Source organism: Saccostrea cucullata, unplaced genomic scaffold (assembly GCF_032062105.1).
Source record: "Saccostrea cucullata isolate Sc308-1 unplaced genomic scaffold, CSIRO_AGI_Scuc_v1 ctg11267, whole genome shotgun sequence".
NCBI classification, from domain to species: domain Eukaryota; kingdom Metazoa; phylum Mollusca; class Bivalvia; order Ostreida; family Ostreidae; genus Saccostrea; species Saccostrea cuccullata.
The window spans coordinates 58,042-77,356 of NW_026937144.1; the positions used below are offsets into that span (position 1 = coordinate 58,042).

A 19,315-nucleotide genomic window follows, 5' to 3' on the forward strand; every position below is an offset into this window, starting at 1 on the left:
AATGACTGTAGTAAACGAGGATTGTTCATTTTCGAAAAGTTCATTATTCTTCATTCATAATCAATTCAAAATATCATTTGTAAAAATTTTTGTTTTGTTAATGTTTGAACTTTTATTCGATTCCATTTGAAAGAAATCAATTAACTTCAATTTAAGGACATGATACAAACAAAATATGGAGGCCTGGATTTGTGTATATCCCTGGGTATACTCTTGCTGCAAATGATGCGACAAATAAATTTCTAAATTCTACGACGTTCAAACTTCTACCTTTCCGCAACCATTCGTATTAATCTATACGATTTTTTAAAATTATTTTTACTTTGTATAAATCCATTTATTGTGATTATTAATTTTTTTAATGAAAAAAAAAAATAAATAAAACTGCACGGTTAAACTTGTTCATTTTACTATTACTCAAGTCTTCATTTTATTTTAATGACAAAAGTTTGTCTGTATCATCTGACTTCATACTCAACATGTTTTGTAACCACGGACCATACTTAACTGCAATGTGACGTCAAAACAAATCTTCAAGACTTTCTCAAAAGTAATATCCCTTTACATTTCACACAGTTTAATCCAATACCCACTCATTAAAAACATTTTTTCGATCACTTGACATTTATTTTTTCAACAATTGTTTTCTGTTGTCAATGAATTAATTTCATTTGCTGCTTAACTTTGCTTTCACAAGATCAGCAATTCTGAAACGACTACGCCTTCCATGACGTCCCAACTTTTATTAAACCGTTTCTTTACATATTGTCTGTCCAGTACAGTCTCTGTCACTAAAATACTGTCCGTACCATTTACACACACATGTACTACTCACTTAAAAAATATGTTTTGATCCCTCTAATACTTTTAGACTTCAAGCAGAATTTTCCCAAAGTATAATAACAAAAATTACATCGTTATATGCTGCTCCATGATATCCAAATCGTAGTTTTTACTCAGTTTCAAGGAGGACTACTTACTGTATCTTTCAACGAAGCAGAATATTAAGCCATAACTTGGAATATTAATCAATGTAACAGTTCTTAAATATCAAACGTTTCGGAATTTTTCGTTTTCTCTCCATTTTCAGATTTTACACTACGAAGAATATGACTTCAGACATTATCTAGTGTAGTGCTTGTAAATTACAATTTTTTGACCTGCGCAGCAGGTTTAGCAGTGTCTAAATCTATATCAGTTTAATATTAATCATAATATTTGTAAAATTATTCTAAATTTTAATACAAATAATTTAAATTTACCGTTTGATGATTTCTACAAAATTTTGAACAGATATGATTTTTAAATTTAAAAAAAACAACATATGACAGAAGTCCACGATTTTTCCGAAAAATCTTTATTTATGACCCAAATCAAATTTATGAATTCTATGCACAGTAGATAATTTTTAGCTTTACGTAAAGCGAAAAAAGAAACAATGAAAGGGGTGGAGGGGATAGGATGTTCGGGGTGTATTGCTCAAACAAAATTTGTTTTTCATACATTTTTTTTTTCATTTTCTATAAAACAATTATAGAAGACGCATTTCAAACTGTTTCCACGATGAGAAATCTGACCCACTTTAATGTAAATAATGATTTGTTTCCACTTTGAAATGCACAAATGTTGCATAAATTATTTAGATTGATTACAAAAAACAGTCACGTATTTGTTACTACAGGTATATTATGTATGTTAATACCCGTGAAACTTGCCTCGAATGATCCCTGATGCAGATGTGGCCATTCCATTTTGTATTAGGGTTTAAATAAGTTCATCAAGTATCACCTGCAATGCTGAAGGTAATAAGGATCTCTTTATTTTAGATTCACATATACATATACATGTATGAACGATAAACATGTTTTATATTGAAATAAAAAGTCGTGAATATTTTAAAAAGGTTGACTGCTCTCTCTCTCTCTCTCTCTCTCTCTCTCTCTCTCTCTCTCTCTCTCTCTCTCTCTCTCTCTCTCTCTCTCTCTCTCTTATACTGGTAAAAAAAAATAAAATTCACAATAAATGTAATTTTGGGGGAAAATTCCCCTACTCAGTGACACAATATTATCATCGTGAGCCGACAGAGGGCAAAAAAAAAAACGTTGTTCAAAAGTTGGCATGATGTCAATTTATTTTTAAGATTGTTCAAGTATGCAGTTTTGTTTCTGTTTTTGTTTTTCAAAACAAATTTAAGAATAGTTTGTTGAATTAAAGTGTTGAATTCTGAAGGAGTAAAAGAACATCCATTGTATAAAACATTAAATGAAAGTAAACAAAATGCAAATGTGAATAAAGACTTATAAGAAACATACTGTAAGCATGTTGCATTGAATTGTGTATTCCCATTAGCGCCTTTTGCGAAAAGCAACTTCTGCTAAATAAAGTACAACGCCCGGTGTCATGAACATGTTCTTAAACTTGTCCAAAACTCAATATTCGCCAAGTATCATGCTCGCTAAATACAATACATTTATAGAAATCATAAATCAAACTGTTCGTTTTCAGATAACTTTTTGTTCCTCGGTGTAGGAACCCTCTCATTACCAAATAAAATGAACATTAATACCAAAGAAATACCTGTTTGTATGGCAAGTCGATTTGCAATTCATTCGGAAAATAGAATTAATCTTAAAATTACAGAGATATCTCTAATTTTAAGAGAGATGTCTCTTTAAAATAGATATATCTCTCTTAAAGAGATGTTTCTCAAAAAAAGAGATATTTCTTTCACTTAAAGAGATATCTTTTACACATAGAGAGATATCTCTTTCTCTTGGAGAGATATCTCTCACACTGGGAGAGATATCTCTTCCATTTATAGAGATATAATTATATTTCACCTTGAGAAATATATCTTTTGATAAAAGAGATATCTCTTTACCTAGAGATATATCTTTTTCACATAGAGAGATACCTTTGTTACTTTGAGGGTCATCTTTTCTACTTTGGGAGATATCTTTCCAAGTTAAAAAGATATCCCTCAAGGTAAAAGAGACATGTCTCTACGTTTACCTTAAGATATATATCTTAAAGTCAAAGAGATATCTTAAAAAATTGTCAAAAAGAGGTGTCTCTCAAGCAAATAAAGATATCTCTTTACCGTAGAGGAATATGTATCTTCATCAATTTTATTTAAGGGGGATGTACGGCCATCTTTTACTTATCAGAGACGAAAGTAAACATTCCTTGAAACTGACTCGTTTTTGCCAAACACTGACTAAAATGTTGTCCAAACGGTTAGAAAGCTATAAATATGATGTTTTGCAAGTGGTCCTCTACATAAAATGCACTCACGTGCACAAAAAATGACTTTGATGTGCACTTCAGAACTGCGCAACTGCAGACTTCAATAGAGGATTTAAAAATCTGAAAAAATATGAAAGGTGAAGATTGTTGTTCAGGCTACAACCATTTGTTGAGAAAACAGCTGAATCTTACACAATAAAGTTGTAATTTTATCTCAAAGTGGGGTACCCTTTCCATCAAATGAGTGCCATAAATCATGAAAGTAGTCCGTGTCAGTCAGCGACGGAGCTATATTTAGAACAAGACAAAATCCATTCTATACTTAGACCTCGTGTTTTTATGGAGTAACGTTATGGCTATATTTCTATATTTAAAACATTAAAAATAATAATAGAACAAATATAAATGCTCCATCTCTTGAAGTGTTTACAGATATTTACTAGTATAAATTAGATGTAATTTTACAGAGATAATTTGTGAGAAAGAAATGAGGAATCAAAACAGGTGATAAAAGAGGAAAGTAATTAAAAAATAAGATCATGATCATTTCAAAGAAACTTAAAAATCCAAACCGCCATAAACAGCTCATAAAATTTAATGTAAATAAATATGTATTTCTTCCTTTTTTATTGACCCTTTTTGAAGATCTGATTTTTATTGTCTATTTTAGAACATTAATTGTTTTTATTACCTATAAAAATACCTTATCCTAATCCTATTTATTCAACTGACTTTTAACTGTTAATCTTCATATATGATTAAATTTGGATGGTAATAATTCATTAGATTGGATGAATTTTTTTTGTATAATATATGATATAAATATATCGTATAACAAAAGTTATGTTGCCTATGTCACGAGGATAATATTTAAAATACACATGTACAATTTTAAGGTATTTTTGAATAATAGTTGTTCATATATAATTTCTGTACGTAATGATTGAGAATTAGATTATAAGGAATGAATTTAATAGCTTCCCAAGATGATCATTGATATAACCTGGGTTGGAACAGGTTAACAGGTTTGCGGTTGATCAAGTGTCAACTGCTCCAACGCAGATTATACAGTTTAACTCGAGTAGCTATTAAAATTTATTTCTAAAATCCCATCCATATTTTTTTCATACGAATAATGGTTCTTGCAATTTAATGACCATTGAGCTGTATTATATGAAATTCATAACATGAATGATGAATGCTACAAATGTAAATCCAGATTTTGTGTCTTGATGCTGAGGAGCATATTATCCTTTTCATGGGAAGTGTAGTAAAACTCTTTTGCGGGACAATTTAACCATGTTTGGAGAAGTTTTAGATTACATATAACTAAATTATGTTTATTAAACAATTGCTTCTACATTTTCAGCAAATTATACCATTCTGGTCTACAAAAGAGTAGTACTGCACTTATTGTAAATGGGGCTAATTGGAGCAAAGCTCATTCGATAATTATACCTTGGTACATGTGAATAAGAGAATTTAAAATGCTTGTACAACAGAAGTCACTTCTCCTGCAAACCAGTGTGTTCAACATGTTCTATGTCATCTTTGGATGTCCATCTCATTAGGAATGAAACCTATAATACCCTTTCCTTTACAAATAAAAACTGTTGATAAAAAAATTAAATGATATTTGCATTATTTATTTTTCATAACAATAAATAAATAAATTTGAACAATATTTACACACATTCACAAAAGTACAATGTATATCTTTTTTAAAAACATATATATATATATATATATATATATACACTTGACATCATATACACAATATATGACCACAAAAAAAAAAATCATGAGAAATAATTCACAATGAAAAAAGAAAAACATACAAACAAAACCTAACTGTTCATTTTTCATCAATCAAAATAGTAAAATTGTTTCCTCTCATCCATAAAATCTTATAATTTTGAAAATACATAGAAGTTATTCACCTATTTGATACATGTAAGGACCAATATTCATGTTATTGACTTAGAAACTATTTAACCAGAAGTTTCTGATGAGACTGCAGCTCTATTGGTTTAAACTTGTAACAAAACTAGCGAAAAATAGCATTTGAACTTGAAACTTTGCAACAGCAAACATTGAAAATTTATCATTTGTTAATAGCCTTCTTCTTGACAAAATTTGTTGTAATCAGACAAAAGCTGGAGGAGTAGCAATTTAAAAATTATTTTAAAGAATTTTCTATTTTTGTTAAGCATGGCATCACATTTCATCAAAATCAAATAAAAAAACCAACAATAAACAGAAATATGAATCTTTGACCAGTAAAGCTAAAAACTAGTGATGGAGATTCTATTTAGAGCTAACAACAAATTAAAAAAAAAAGGCATATTCACACATAAAAATAATTGGAAATTGTGTGTCACTCTTTGAAAGAAACAAGAGGCCCATGGGCAACATTGCTCACCTGAGCACTGTAGCTAGGAAAAGAAGCAAAAGCCATGCAGTTTACTATTGAAAAGTTTAAACCCAATAGTACTCCCAGCTATCCCTTAAGAAGAAGAGGGTATGATTTGAACAAACTTGAATCTACACTACTAAAGATGCTTGCATATTTCTTTTACTACCTTTTCATTTGATCTGACATTGTTGCCCTCCCCCCCCCTCCTGCCCAACTAAAATACAAATTATGACTTTGATGTCCTTGAATTTTTTTTTCTATATATTCCAATGTAAAACTCTGGTCAGACATTGTGGCCCAACCCTACCTCCAGGGGTCATAATTTCAACAAAGTTGATTCTACACTATCTGAGAATGTTTCCCCATAAGGAAATCTTTCTTGGCACAGTGATTTTTGAGAAAAAGTCTAAATTGTTAAAAATTTACGAACTGACAAATGTCAAACAATATATGATCAGAAAAACTCACTTGAGCTTTTGGCTCAGGTACGCTAAAAATGGAATAAATACATGTATGAAAAAATAATCCGGTAAGTTACAAGTTTTATCCTAAGATGTGAAGAATAAAGTATATAGTTGTATGTACATTCCTGATAGAACTCTACACAGTTCTTTACATTTATTTTTCCTCTAACATTAAAATAATGTTCAAAAACATTTATTTTTTGGTTCAGAAAAAAAAAAATAAAATACACAAACATTCATATGAAATAGAGAAATATAGAAAGGATATGCACTATCATGACTATTCACAACAGAATTCCAGTAAAAATATGCATATGGATGTAGTTCACATGAACATTTAAAACTAGAGACTCCATATCATCATCCACACTGGCAGAGTTATTCTCAAGATATGAAACATTGAAAGTAATATGACCACAGAAACGAAAGCATGTAAGATAAAGTCTTTTCCAGTTTCAAGGTAAATGATGCCTTGACAATGACTTGACAGGGACTATTCCATATTCAAATCACTGACAAGTCAACCAAGAAATGGGCTTTGCCTTCCAGTTTTTAATTGTTTTAAAGCTGTATTCGTGTTGTCCACTGTCCTCGGCATCCTTTTAGAAAATTGCTTTTGTGTAAACTTTCCCAACAGAATTTTATCCAAATCCATAAACTGTTCCACTAAATTCTGCAAAAAAAAGTGAGAGAGAAAATATGAATGAATAGGTGATTTAATTGAAAATAAACAAATTCCAAACATGCGTTGAAAAAATAATGCACAGGTGGCTATCAAAGACCTGAATTGCATATCACTCTCTTGCTTAATTCTTCACAATGATTCCTTTCTGCCAGTTTTAATGTATTATCATCTTATACATGAAATGGGTCAAAAATAAATGCAAATATGCCTGGTATTTCTGAAGTCTGTAAATCAGTGAAAACACAACTAACCTTTCAGTTCATTTCCTTAAACCTAATTCAGCACTGCTTCATCTTATTCCCTTGTGTAACTGTAATGCTACTCCCCTTAAGTACAACAAAGATTACTGTGCCAAAAGCCAACTGATTCTCTACAAAGTGCAAACGGAGGAACCGAAAACCTAAAAATATAAGACAAAGTGAAGAGAGAATTAAGAGTAAAATATACAAAAAAATTCTCATACACTTTAAAAGTACTATGAATGAATGGCCCTTTAACTTTCAAAAGAAATATGATCAGTCTGCAAATAAATATTTAAGATTTTAAAGAAAATATTTCTCAAAACTGAAAATATTAGCTATACACAACTATAGGTTGTAGGTAGAAGGTCTTTAAGTAAAATATACATGTACATGTATATACATGTAACACAATACTAGATCTGACACAACAAGTACAAGCCCATGGACCACATAATTCATTGAGTCTATTCATCATCAATATCTTTTGTCCTATATACAGTATTTCATATGTATTCCAATTTATAACTTTGATGACCCCACCCTAAGCCAAATGTCATGATTTCAATTATTTTGAACTTATACTAACTGACAATGCTTCCATACTCAAATGACTAATTATGGTTTTGAAAAACTTGAATCTTCACTACATGAACATTTTTTTCCTGTGATATTCCTAAGAAAAACTTTGATCTCCATTGTGACTCCAACATACCTGTCAGGGGTCATGATTTGATTGCATTTGAATCTAAAATGTGTAATGATGGGGTTACATAACTTTCAAGTTTTTTTGGCCCAGTAGTTCTTGAGAAGTAGCACATATAATTTTTCATTAATTTTTAAATTTCTCCTTGATCCTTAAAAGATGGCTTGGACCTCCATTTGAACAAACTTAACTTCCCTTTACCATATAATGCTTTAATTGTGGTATGTTTGTTTCAACCTGGTTCAGTGTTAATTGAAAAAAAGTAGAAAATGTAAAGTTTACATATGGATGGAGATAAGCTAAAAAGAGCTTGTGATTTTTCATGATAAAAATGTGATTCCTGGGACAGAAATCTTCTGCATACCTACTCAATATCCTCTAGTTATCAAGTTTCCAGGTACTGTGGCACAGTTCTGATGACCAAATACAGGATATCAGGGACCTGGATATATAGACATCATTTCCACATCCACATTTAATCTGTAATTACAACTCAATAATGATACCTGGCAATATTAGTGGATAACAAGTGATATTTTGTAGAAACTTAAACAATGTTAACCTGGAAAGTATTTTCTTTGACATGGAACCCTATCTCGACAAAAAGCCCATGGGCCACATCACTCACCTGAGAAGTGCGACTAGAAACAAGTGAAAATTATTGCAGTATATATGCATAAGTTGTCCTGATCCTAAAAGATGGGTTTGGTTGAAATTGGTGTAGTGGTTCTTGAGAAGTCAAAAATGTGAAACATTTACAGACAAACAGACAGCAAGACAGACAGTCCACAGATGGACAAACTGTGATCATAAAGCTCAACTGAGCTAAACATGATAATACTGTACATACATGCACAAATTAGATTTGTTGTCAATGTGAACAGTTAATAAATACCTGGTGTTTGAAAGTCTTGCATTGACAGTTTATCCCTGGAGAGTTGTTTGTGATAGAGAGTGGGGGTTGGCTGAAGGTGGTAGGTGTGGCTTGTCCGTCATCTGGTGTGTGTATTTGACTTCAGGGTTGGCTGAGGTAGAGCTGGGAGGGTCATTTTGGCCACTTTCTGCCTAAAGCTTAAGGCTTGAGAGATGTGAGCATTAGGTCTCCCTGTCTGAGGTTTACCCCCGGGTAACACAGACTGGTAGGAAGCTGACAGCTGGGAAATTTCCTGTACATGATACGACACAGTGTTTAAGACAAACAGATTTTATAAGATAACTACCCAATCTTCTATATTGTTTTAGTGAAAGTGTTTTACACCATAAGCATCTTAACCATTCTTTTAGATTTTAAGCTGAGCAGTCAACAAGGCAGAGCATAATTTCCATACAATCTCTTTTGAAAGCATTCATTTTTCCAAAATAAGACACAACTTATAGAAAATTTACAATCTTGATAATCTCAGATATCTGAGCAAAATCAAGTTAATGGAAAATTATTTTTAATAGTGGTACAATGGAGCTTCAGGTATCCAGACCACAGATATCCGGATGCTGCAGTATCCAGAAATTTTTCCTCAAGACGGAATTTTCAAAGTTATGTTGTCTTGTTTAAGTGGCAATTCAGATATCTGGATGCTTTACATATCCGGAAAAATTGACTAAGAACTAAAGTGTCCAGATAAATGAGGCTCCACTGTATATAGTAGCTGTAAGTTGACTTTCAAAATTTGACCTCATATGTACAACACAGACCTTCTGGTTCTCAGAATCAATCTGTTAAATACATGTAAAGTAATATCAGTATGGTGCAATTTTCATTGACATCATTCAAACTCTTACCTGTGGCCTGATCTGAGGTTTGGATTGTACAGTGAATTTCTTTGCACTGGTGACTGAAGACAAGACCTTTCAAATGCCTGGAAGTTGTTCCCATTCAGTGATACAGTAGTGCTCTGCCCTGAAGCAGCACATCTCTGGTAACTCATGGTATTTAGGGTGCCGACTCAGATTGACTGTAGTACATTTTTACTGTCCCCTGTCTTGATTGTCTGAAAACTCTCACTACAATTTCCAACTCCTGCATGCAACAAATTTCCCTGTTTACTGGAGCTTCAAGGTTACAATGTCCAAGATATTTGGAGAATTCATTGGTTATGATTTCAAGTTATGATAACTGCTGGGTGAAAAAAACCAAAGGTGGGTGAACTTCGAGGAGAAACTTTGGGAGGTGAGTCTTGTCAAAATTTCCCTGTGATAAGTTCTGAGTCTTGGCATACTGAGAAAATTTTCTGTTCAGTGATTATCCAGATATGCCAGATTTTCAGGCTTTTTTTGGACTTTAGCTCAATTTCTGGTCTGCCTGTTTTGGCTGGCAGTGATTCTAAATCCTCTAGGAAGATATCGGAGCTGAAATTTAATAGGTTGTTGCTAATGGAGGACAAGTCTGGGTTACTAGGAAGGCTCAATTCAAACGTGTTGTCCTGTGACTTGGGTGGCATCTCATCTGTCACTGCAGACCAGGCACTGCCAGGGGTGGAGGGGACACTCAGAGAACTGAAATGATCCATCAATAATAAAAAATTCCTTTGCCTCAAAAAGACAACATGAGTTTGTGACACCATGAAGTTTGAGCATAATTTTGTGAAATATGAAGGTATAAGTTTCAACCATTCAAAAGTTATGGTAAAACTTTTGCTGACAGAGAATCCTGAACATGTGTTATTATTCGATCCGTTTAAAGCATTTCATTAAAGGTACTTATCTTAAATACTGGACTGGATACAAATCATTTGTGTGTTAATCATTGCATTTGTTGTTTTTTTTTGTCTTAATTACATATGCTTACCCATTACTCCCTTGGCTGAATGAGAGCTGAAGATTTTTCAGGTTGTGATTAAATGCATAAACTTTATGGAGCTGTCATCTTCTAATATCTGAGACAAAATGTCAGACATCAAACTTTGAGAAAATGTCTCCATCAGCATTGGCATCATACCTAAACATAGAAATGAATTTAAATATGTGTTACATAATATTTTCTAAAATGAATATTTAACATATCTATCAGTACATGTATCATACATCTTATCATTAAAGTTTATTACAGTCAAGATTATTCTACAATATTTTTGTAATTCTGTTTATGATCATTACTCTATCATCTATAATATTATATATTAAGCAAGTATTTTATATATAGGATTGTTTACGCTAATGAAATATGAGAAGCAAAATCAACGAACAGTACTCATTATTTTCTGACAACTGAAAAATCAATATTCATTCTTTTATATTTGTATTGTGCCAATGTCAGAGAAAAAATACCATCAGATTGGGTACACTTTATTGTTTACCTCTCATAATAGTTGACCTGGTCAAAGAAGCCTGAATCCATCTGAATAAATGTGGGGTTCACGGGATTCCCCTCCCCAGCCTCTTTTGTCACTCCAGTACAGGTCAAAGTTCCCCTTCTCTATGACCCCACCTGTAGTGCTGCCTTGAAAATGTCTCGGGTTGAAAGTTGCCACATCACACATGTTGAAGTTCTCACCTTAAGTTTCCTGTAAGATGCAGTCTATCCTTGACAGTTAAAATCAATAATTTTATGACCAAACAAAGAACATATCTTCACTCATGTGCACAAAAGCATGCACCAAAAACATTGAATTATCCATGTTGTAAAATTCACCTAGGTTCAAAACAGATTTTAAAGGCTAGCATTAATGTCTACATATACGCAAGTTAATCTATTGGAAAATTTTACTTCTCTGGAAGCAAGGGCTACAAAATTACATACCGTAAATCTGGAAATTTTTCTTTTTACTTTATTTTGCCAATTCGCTTCAAAATGCTGTTGATTAATTTTCACGTTTCAAAATTTTGCGAATGACCACTGCTTTGTTTACATTTTCTTTAGTTATTATTTTTAAGAAAAATATTTTTGCCAATGCATTGAACTCGCAAATTTGCTAAAAATTCATCTACAGAAAAAATTTTTTGGATTTATGGTAAACATCTGTTGTTACTTATTTTTTTATATGCAGTTTGCATAGTTTAGTTCTCCACTAAACCCATATACATGTACATATTTGAAGAAATGAAGAATGCTTAAATTTTCAAATATTTTACATCATTCTTTATGTTTTTAAAAGATACAGTCATTCTCAAGTCAAATAAAAAAAAAAATCCTGGGTTCGGCATAAAATATCACAAGAGAAACATGGGCCACATTGGTCAAATTTTCATTGTTTGAGGAAAATATATTGGTTCTGTCATTCATGGGAATTTGATTTTCTGGTTGATGAGTTGTTCAGTAGTAATATGTGTGAAAAATGCATTTCGTGGTTGACATAAAATCATGGGTCTCTTCATTGACATGCCTTGAACATGTTGAAAACCACGAAATGAAACCCCCATGAAAATTATTGATTTCACAGTATTTCAGCAGTTACAAAAATGTCACTAAATGCAAGTTTTTTTCTCTGATTAATGAATTTGTTTTTCCATGTTTACTTACTGTATCTTGTTTGTTAACTCTTATTTCCAAATGCATCTCCAATTTAGACTTTTGTTTAATGATAACGATATGCACAATTTGAAATAGACCCCATTTCATCCATGGGGCACTATGCTCACCTGAATTACTATGGTCCATCTTTTCTTTAGCATCAGAATTTGTACAATTTATCACTACATTCCAATAAAAATTGTGTTGAGTTGATGATGATTCCCTGTATATACATTCATGTTGATCTCATCAACAGTGCATTTTATCTATTATGCCCATATATCCATTACTATGCATCCTCACCAATCTTTCACAATGACACTTCCTAAGGAAATAAATACATCATTTCTTGTCAGCCATCAAAATCACTCTAACAATCCTGAAATTTAAAAAAAAGTTGATTGTTAAGTTGAATATCGATCTCAATGAGATTGAAAATGTATAGATTGTTATAAAATTTCAAAATGAATAAAAAATTTATAAAAATGGAAGAATGGAAAAAGAATCCCCTTGGGAGGGGATGAGAATCTTGTATTTTTTTTATTAAACCACACTTCAAACTATCTGCATTTAATGATTTATACTACCAAAGTGAAAAAGGTCAGCTGAGTACTTTAATTCACCTGGAAAAATTATTTTCTATAGGTATTTTGTATTCTTCTTTGGAATTCTGCCACTCCGGGTCTTTCTCTGAACATGTTGAACACTAGTTTCTTGGACATTTCCCTGTGCTCTACTTTTCAGAGTCCTTTTTGCCAGCTTCTGTCCCTTTCCTGTACTTTGGACACACTGCACTGATTCAAACTACAAGTAAAAGAACAAATTTATATATGTGCATAAATACTTAGGTCTTCTTCTTATTGATTATCAGGTTAAACATAAAATAAGCAATAAAGCAATCCAATTTAAAGAAAAAAATCCCAATTACTACCGGGTATATTCCCTACCACTTTTCAAGCGGGGGGTATAATGAATGATCTGACAACATATCATACCAAATGTGGAGTACTTACCAAGATATATGTGGACTGAATAAACATATAATTTTAATAAGACTGGCATCAAAGAAAAAGTTTTTAAATTATTCCTGAATAATTACACAAAGAACACCAGTTTTATAATTACTTACACAAAGAAATACCTGCTGCAAAATCAATTCAAATGGTATACAATTTACTTACCCAAGGTTTTTTGGGTTCTCTTAGGCCAGCTATTGTATTCAATCTAGGACATACAAGTTCTGGCAGCATACAGTTTCTATAAAAACTGAACAACTTCGGAATCATAACATTCTTCCAAAGGTACCCATCTCTATAGATCCTCTCAATATACATTTGATAGGGATTAGTTCTTCTAACCACAAAATCTACCCAAGGGACATCACAAATATTCATCAAACCCTGGCACTGAAAGAAGTATTTGTGGTTCTTTTTGAGTCTGAGGCCTCCTTCAAATACCTGCAGGCAAAAATTTCCCTTCTTTGCAGCCTCTTTAAAGGAAATCTGGTTATTTTGAAGAAGATTTTTGACCTCAATTAAGCCCTGCTCCTTTCCTTCCTTTACACAACCATCAGGACTAGCAGCAAGGTATTTATGCTCTTTGTCTATGACAAGACCTGAAGGATTAACTGTTACAGTCAAGCCCAATTCTTCTTTCTTTTGGATGTATTCCTTTATAGTGACAGATTCTTCTCTCAATCCTCTCTTAGTAAAGGCATTTCCACCAAAAGTTGGATATATTACTCTTTTCACCAATGGGCCAACTGGTCTGGTAGTACTTCTACTCATCACATCGCCAAAAGATGAAGAAGTCAAACGTTTTTTCCTTTCTTCTACCCAACGAGATGAAAATGATTGGCCAACTGTTGCTTTTTCTATCTCTTCTATGGAGGAAACTTCAACATCAATTTCCCTCTCTATGTAGTCCTCACATAGTGTCTTCAATTCCTCAGGACTCACATCTGGTGTCGCCTCTAAAGCTTCTAAGCCATATTCCTTCTTCGCCTTTTTTGCATGTGCTTGCTGATGTGTTGTCTGCTTCCTTTTGTAACATCTAGTTTTGACATCAGGATTATTCTTTGATTTTTTGGAACTACTAATGTTTAATGCTCTCTGGCGATAATGCAATGCAAAAGCAGATCCTGGAGGAACACCTGTTAAGCGATGCCACACCACTGGAGACCATGCTGCTCCAAAATTCTTTCGAAGGGCTCCACCATAACACCTGCAGTGCCATGAACCGCGATTACATCTATTGAAAATTTTACCACCATCAAATTTGCACCGTATGAACATCCATGATTCTGCCAAGTTAGTGGTGAAATTTCCTAGCAACCGTTCACTCTTACTGGCCATCTTATGCAACAAAAAACTCACATCCTTCAATATTTCTGGATCAATCTTATCCCCTGATGGATAACCATATCGAGCTTCTTCAAGGCCATCTTCTTCCATTATGCCTTTCCATGTCGTTTCAAGTGTATCGGCTATTTCAGGAACATTTATATCTGCAGCAATATCATCATGGACCGAAGACAAATCTGGATTTGGTAAATCTGTAGGCTTTACCGGGTCTCTTTTCTTACAGAAATCACTGCAATTCTCGTGGTTTCCGAACACATGATGAACGGAGTTCCTGATGTCATGAGCGAGTTTCCTTACTGATTCTTGTCTATTCCCTTCAGATGATCTCATTCGAATCGCACATCTGACCCCTTTTGTCAGCCTTACTATGGTGTTTTTAGTGAGACGACCTTTACCTTTGAAGTGTGGTTTTTCATCCACCAACTTTTCAAGATTTGATCTTAGACATTTACATGCATGGTTGGCACACTCCAGCTTTGTAACATCTCGTCCCCATACTGGTACTTCTTCTTGTATCCTTGCAAATACAGATGAATCCCCATCTCCAATGAATCGCATGTATCGTAGGCCATGCTCTTCCTCTGCTTTTCTAAACCCTTCTACAATAATATGGGATTCCATTGCTTGGCTACTTTCTGTCCAATTTCGGAAGCAGCGATGTTCTTTTGGCACCATGTTTCTAGATTCTGCCATACTGCAGATGTAACAATGCTTGTTACGTACTCCAATGTGCAGAAGTTTCCCTGTTGCAGCACCAAAGATTACACCAACTCCACCCATTGCGTTGTATGTATGCCTGTGAGATCTCTTTGACCACCCACCATCACAGACCACTGTTATTGCAGGAATTCCCTGGTGATAATCATTCCTGGCAATGGCTAGTTGCTTCTCTTCTTCACCTGCTTTCCTCATGTCCTCCAGCAACAAATCCCTCCAGGAATCACCAATAGTAGTTTCTAATGAACTAAACAAATCTGAACGCATTCCTGGCACACCCATTGTTGATAATAATTCATTCAGTGATGATGACCCTCCACCTGTTGCCATTGAGCCCCATACAGCACGCATATTAATATCATGGGTTTGAGAGCCTGGGTGAATTGGACTGGTTTGGAGGTCTAAGTCTTCACCACAACATTTGCATTTGAATCTTAACGTGCTTGCCAAACCATACTTACATTGTTCTGAGACAGCATGAGTAGTGATAGAGTCTCCCGATAAATTCAATGTTCCTGATGAAAAACATTTAATCGAATGAGATACTATTGCTGTTATAAAGGAAGTAAGATTATTAACACTGATGATCCGATATCCATCAGGTTTTGCTACTTCTTTAGCAACGATGGAGACCCTCATACCATCCTCATTTCCCTGCAGAATGCGAAGTGGACGTGGTTTTGCCATTAGTCTTTTCACAATGATTCTTCCTGTTTTTCCAGGGAAAGAGGGAAACTTTTTGACAATTTTGTACGCAGAACATTTCTTGGGAATCATTTTAGCTGTTGGTACATGTATTACCTCATTCTCCGTAACACCCATCACTTTCTTCCTTCGAAAAACAGGCGAGTTCCGTCCAGTAGCCCCATTGAACTTTCTTCTTCTTGGCTTTGGTTTACCCATATTTAGTGAATATTCAAAGATATATAAAAAATCACAATAATTCCATGAATGCAATGTTCCCTTGCTTACATTATCAGTAGTCCATTCATAAAAATGTACCTATTTCATGACATGACCACAGTACACAATGTGGCATGCATGTCATCTAAAATGCTTTCTCTGTAAACACTTGAACAAAATGTCCCTCAAATTCACTATGTTCACTCAAAATCCAATAAAATCCACTGGTTTTGTAGGTTACACATTCAGAACTCAATAATTATGCACTTCATAGCATGCCCAAAGTCATATCACCCTCCTCTCATAGAAAACGTCTGAATATACCAATGTCGCTTGCATTGTTCCGTAAAATCATGAGAATCTTACCTTTGACAAGACTGTAGTCTACAGACTTTTTAGCGAGGCTCTTATGGGAGTAACATCACTGATATTGTAAAGATTATTTACGTTTTAAAAAGAAAATAACAAACTTACCTTTTATGTTCGTAGAAAAAAATATTAATCAGTACTAAACATTCCATTCAGTTCAAAATATTTCTTAAATAAGTAGCTTAAAACCTTACTGGGCCTACACTTAAATATAGTCGATATAAACAAACATGATTAGGAGAAGATAACTCGATAAGCATAGGCAACAAATATTACTCGGTTTACCACGATCGAAGAAAAATCGAACGTACCTTGTATGGTTTTAAGAAATATCGCATGATGATGCACTGTTGTGAGAAAGTAATGTGAAAATCAACACTTTGTATCATGAATAAATACTAATGTTTTTACTCACCATAAACACTCTTTCTTCTTTCCCGGAAATGGACGATTTACATACCACATTCTGGTACTGCGAAGAAAAAAGAGACCGCATGTAAAGATAAGTTTGAAGGTTTTTCGTCGAAATCATGATGATTCAAGGTATAAAGAATATATTGATTACATATTTTCTAAAACTTTTTAGTTTGTGATGTATCTATATTAAAAGAACAAATGTTTAGATTTTAAGCGGAGTAATATACCAGACGAAGAAGACAAACCAATGGAGGAAATTTTCCCGGTTTGCTTTACAACAAATTCAACATGCGTTTGTACGTTAACCATACGTGCGATCCTACTTTTCAAAGTTGCACGATCCTTCAAAAAAGTAACAATTCCATAAAATGTCTACTTCAAAAGACCATACTGTAAGTTAAACTTAGAATTTCATGTTTTTTCTACTTGTTATGGCTGACCACGAAAACACACGGTCACCGAGCCCCCCATGTTAGATATCGTGTCTTTGAGGGAAAAGGGTTCACTGACATTAAAAACACAAAACAAATGATTGTAGCCATAATGTTAATGAATCGATTGAACATAATTATTACGTTATTCCATGTTGCAGTTGAGCTGCAGCTGCGCAGTTCTATTGTAACTGATGATACTCCAATAGAAACAATACAAAGGCAATTAATCTTTTATTTTGGTATTAGTCAATGCAGTATAAGTGTATAATCACTGTGTTAAAATTTCAGACATATTGGGAAAGTATTTAGTCCAGTCTTCGTGTTTCTTAATTTAGACCTGAAAACATCCAATATGGCTGTACATCCCCCTTAAATTTCATTCTAAATTACTTCTCCCTTTACCAAAGGTAAGCTTTTTATTCAATTAAGTACATTAAAGTATTGTTAAATTTCGACCTATTCTACACTATAACTAAACTAAATATGAAAAGTAATTTTGTGTTGTGTAGCCTTCATATTAGTAACAGATGATAATTTCATGAGAAACATTCGGTCTATTGGAGTTGAGAGTATTTATTATACCTCATTATAAATATTCTACACAACGTGGTATCTGATTGGTTCTAGGTTATCAAGTGATCGGGCCGTAAAACTTCATATTTCACGGCCGTCGGCATGCTTTTCATCATATTCCACGTCTTCGGATACTTAGTGCATTTTCCCGCAATATTTTTCGTTCGTTAAAAGAAAGCTCTCGAGAGTAGTAGACGTCACAGTAGTCTGGTTTACGTCACAAGATTGATGATAAGTGCCGTCAAAGGGTTTTAGTAACTTTGCGTTAAAAAATGAAAGTGAAATTGAGAGTGTTGTGGAATTTGAAAGTTTATGTTTATTTCAAAGGTTTTATGTCGGTATAATAAACAATTCATTGCATGAATGTTCGGCAAACATAAAGATTTTTTCAGCCAAGGAATATCATATTCCCTCCGGGCGAAGCCCTCGAGGAATAGGATTTTTTTTTTTGGCTGAATAAATCTAAATATTTCCGCCACTATCATGCAATAAATGTAGAATCCCAACTTTCGTTTCCCTGAAAATGTTTCACCTTGGGGAAGAACGTTCTTATTAGTGAAACTTAACGCTCGTTATGGAATAAATGAATGGTGATTTCAAAAGAAATAAATGGGAAAAATCCAAGATTTAAAGGGAAGTACATGTACAATAATTTTATTGGTTTCTTTTTATAAGAAAATTTTTAGGCCTGTAAAGTTAATCAACTCTTCTCTTTATAAATAAGAATTTGAAAGCACCTGGGTTGTTGTTTTAAAAAGTAGTAAAACATGTATCTATTAAGATTATAAATAGTAAAGTTATTAAAACTCTCAAATACATTACGTGTCGAGATTTTATAAAATGCTTGAATATGGTATTTGTGTTTATAAGGAAGGGTATAAATTTAAAAGATTTTTATATTCCAGAAATATGATAATTGAAAATGTTGACCTTAAAATATCTTACAGTACTCTTCACCGTTTACGGTAGCTCAGTCGGTAGAGCGCTCGCTCCGTGATTGGGAGGTCGTGAGTTCGAATCTCGGTCGCGACTGACCTAAGTCGATAAAAAATGGGTAGCAATTGTTCCTTCGCTATGCGCTCGGCACTTTGAAGTGAAAGTTGCGGATCCTTCGGATGAGACCTTAAAAACCGAGGTTCCGTGTCAGCGGCAGGCGTTGGCACGATAAAGATCCCTCACTGCTCAATGGCACCGAGTGCCGAGTAAACGTTAAATTTTGAAGTCCTTAACCGGCATACGGTGATGTCTCCATATGACTGAAAAATTTTCGAGAGGGGCGTTAAACAATATACAATCAATCATAGTACTCTTCAAGTAGAATGTGACTTTTGCGAGT

The 19,315-nt window shown here is 33.6% G+C and overlaps 1 long non-coding RNA gene across 3 annotated transcripts; it reads right to left on the reverse strand.

The window, feature by feature from the left end:
• Nucleotides 1-4,987: 4,987 nt before the first annotated feature.
• On the reverse strand, nucleotides 4,988-17,042 carry LOC134247446 (uncharacterized). 3 transcript variants are annotated; one of them, XR_009987848.1, is made up of 10 exons: nucleotides 16,971-17,042; nucleotides 12,827-13,007; nucleotides 12,332-12,528; nucleotides 11,050-11,256; nucleotides 10,542-10,691; nucleotides 9,536-10,249; nucleotides 8,652-8,922; nucleotides 8,121-8,236; nucleotides 7,063-7,211; nucleotides 4,988-6,799 (listed from the first exon to the last, which is right to left on the reverse strand). It is a non-coding gene; the product is annotated as an uncharacterized LOC134247446 (long non-coding RNA). The 3 variants fall into 3 exon arrangements; XR_009987847.1 differs by having other exon boundaries at nucleotides 8,125-8,236; nucleotides 12,332-12,582; XR_009987846.1 differs by having other exon boundaries at nucleotides 12,332-12,582.
• Between the last annotated feature and the right edge of the window lie 2,273 nt (nucleotides 17,043-19,315).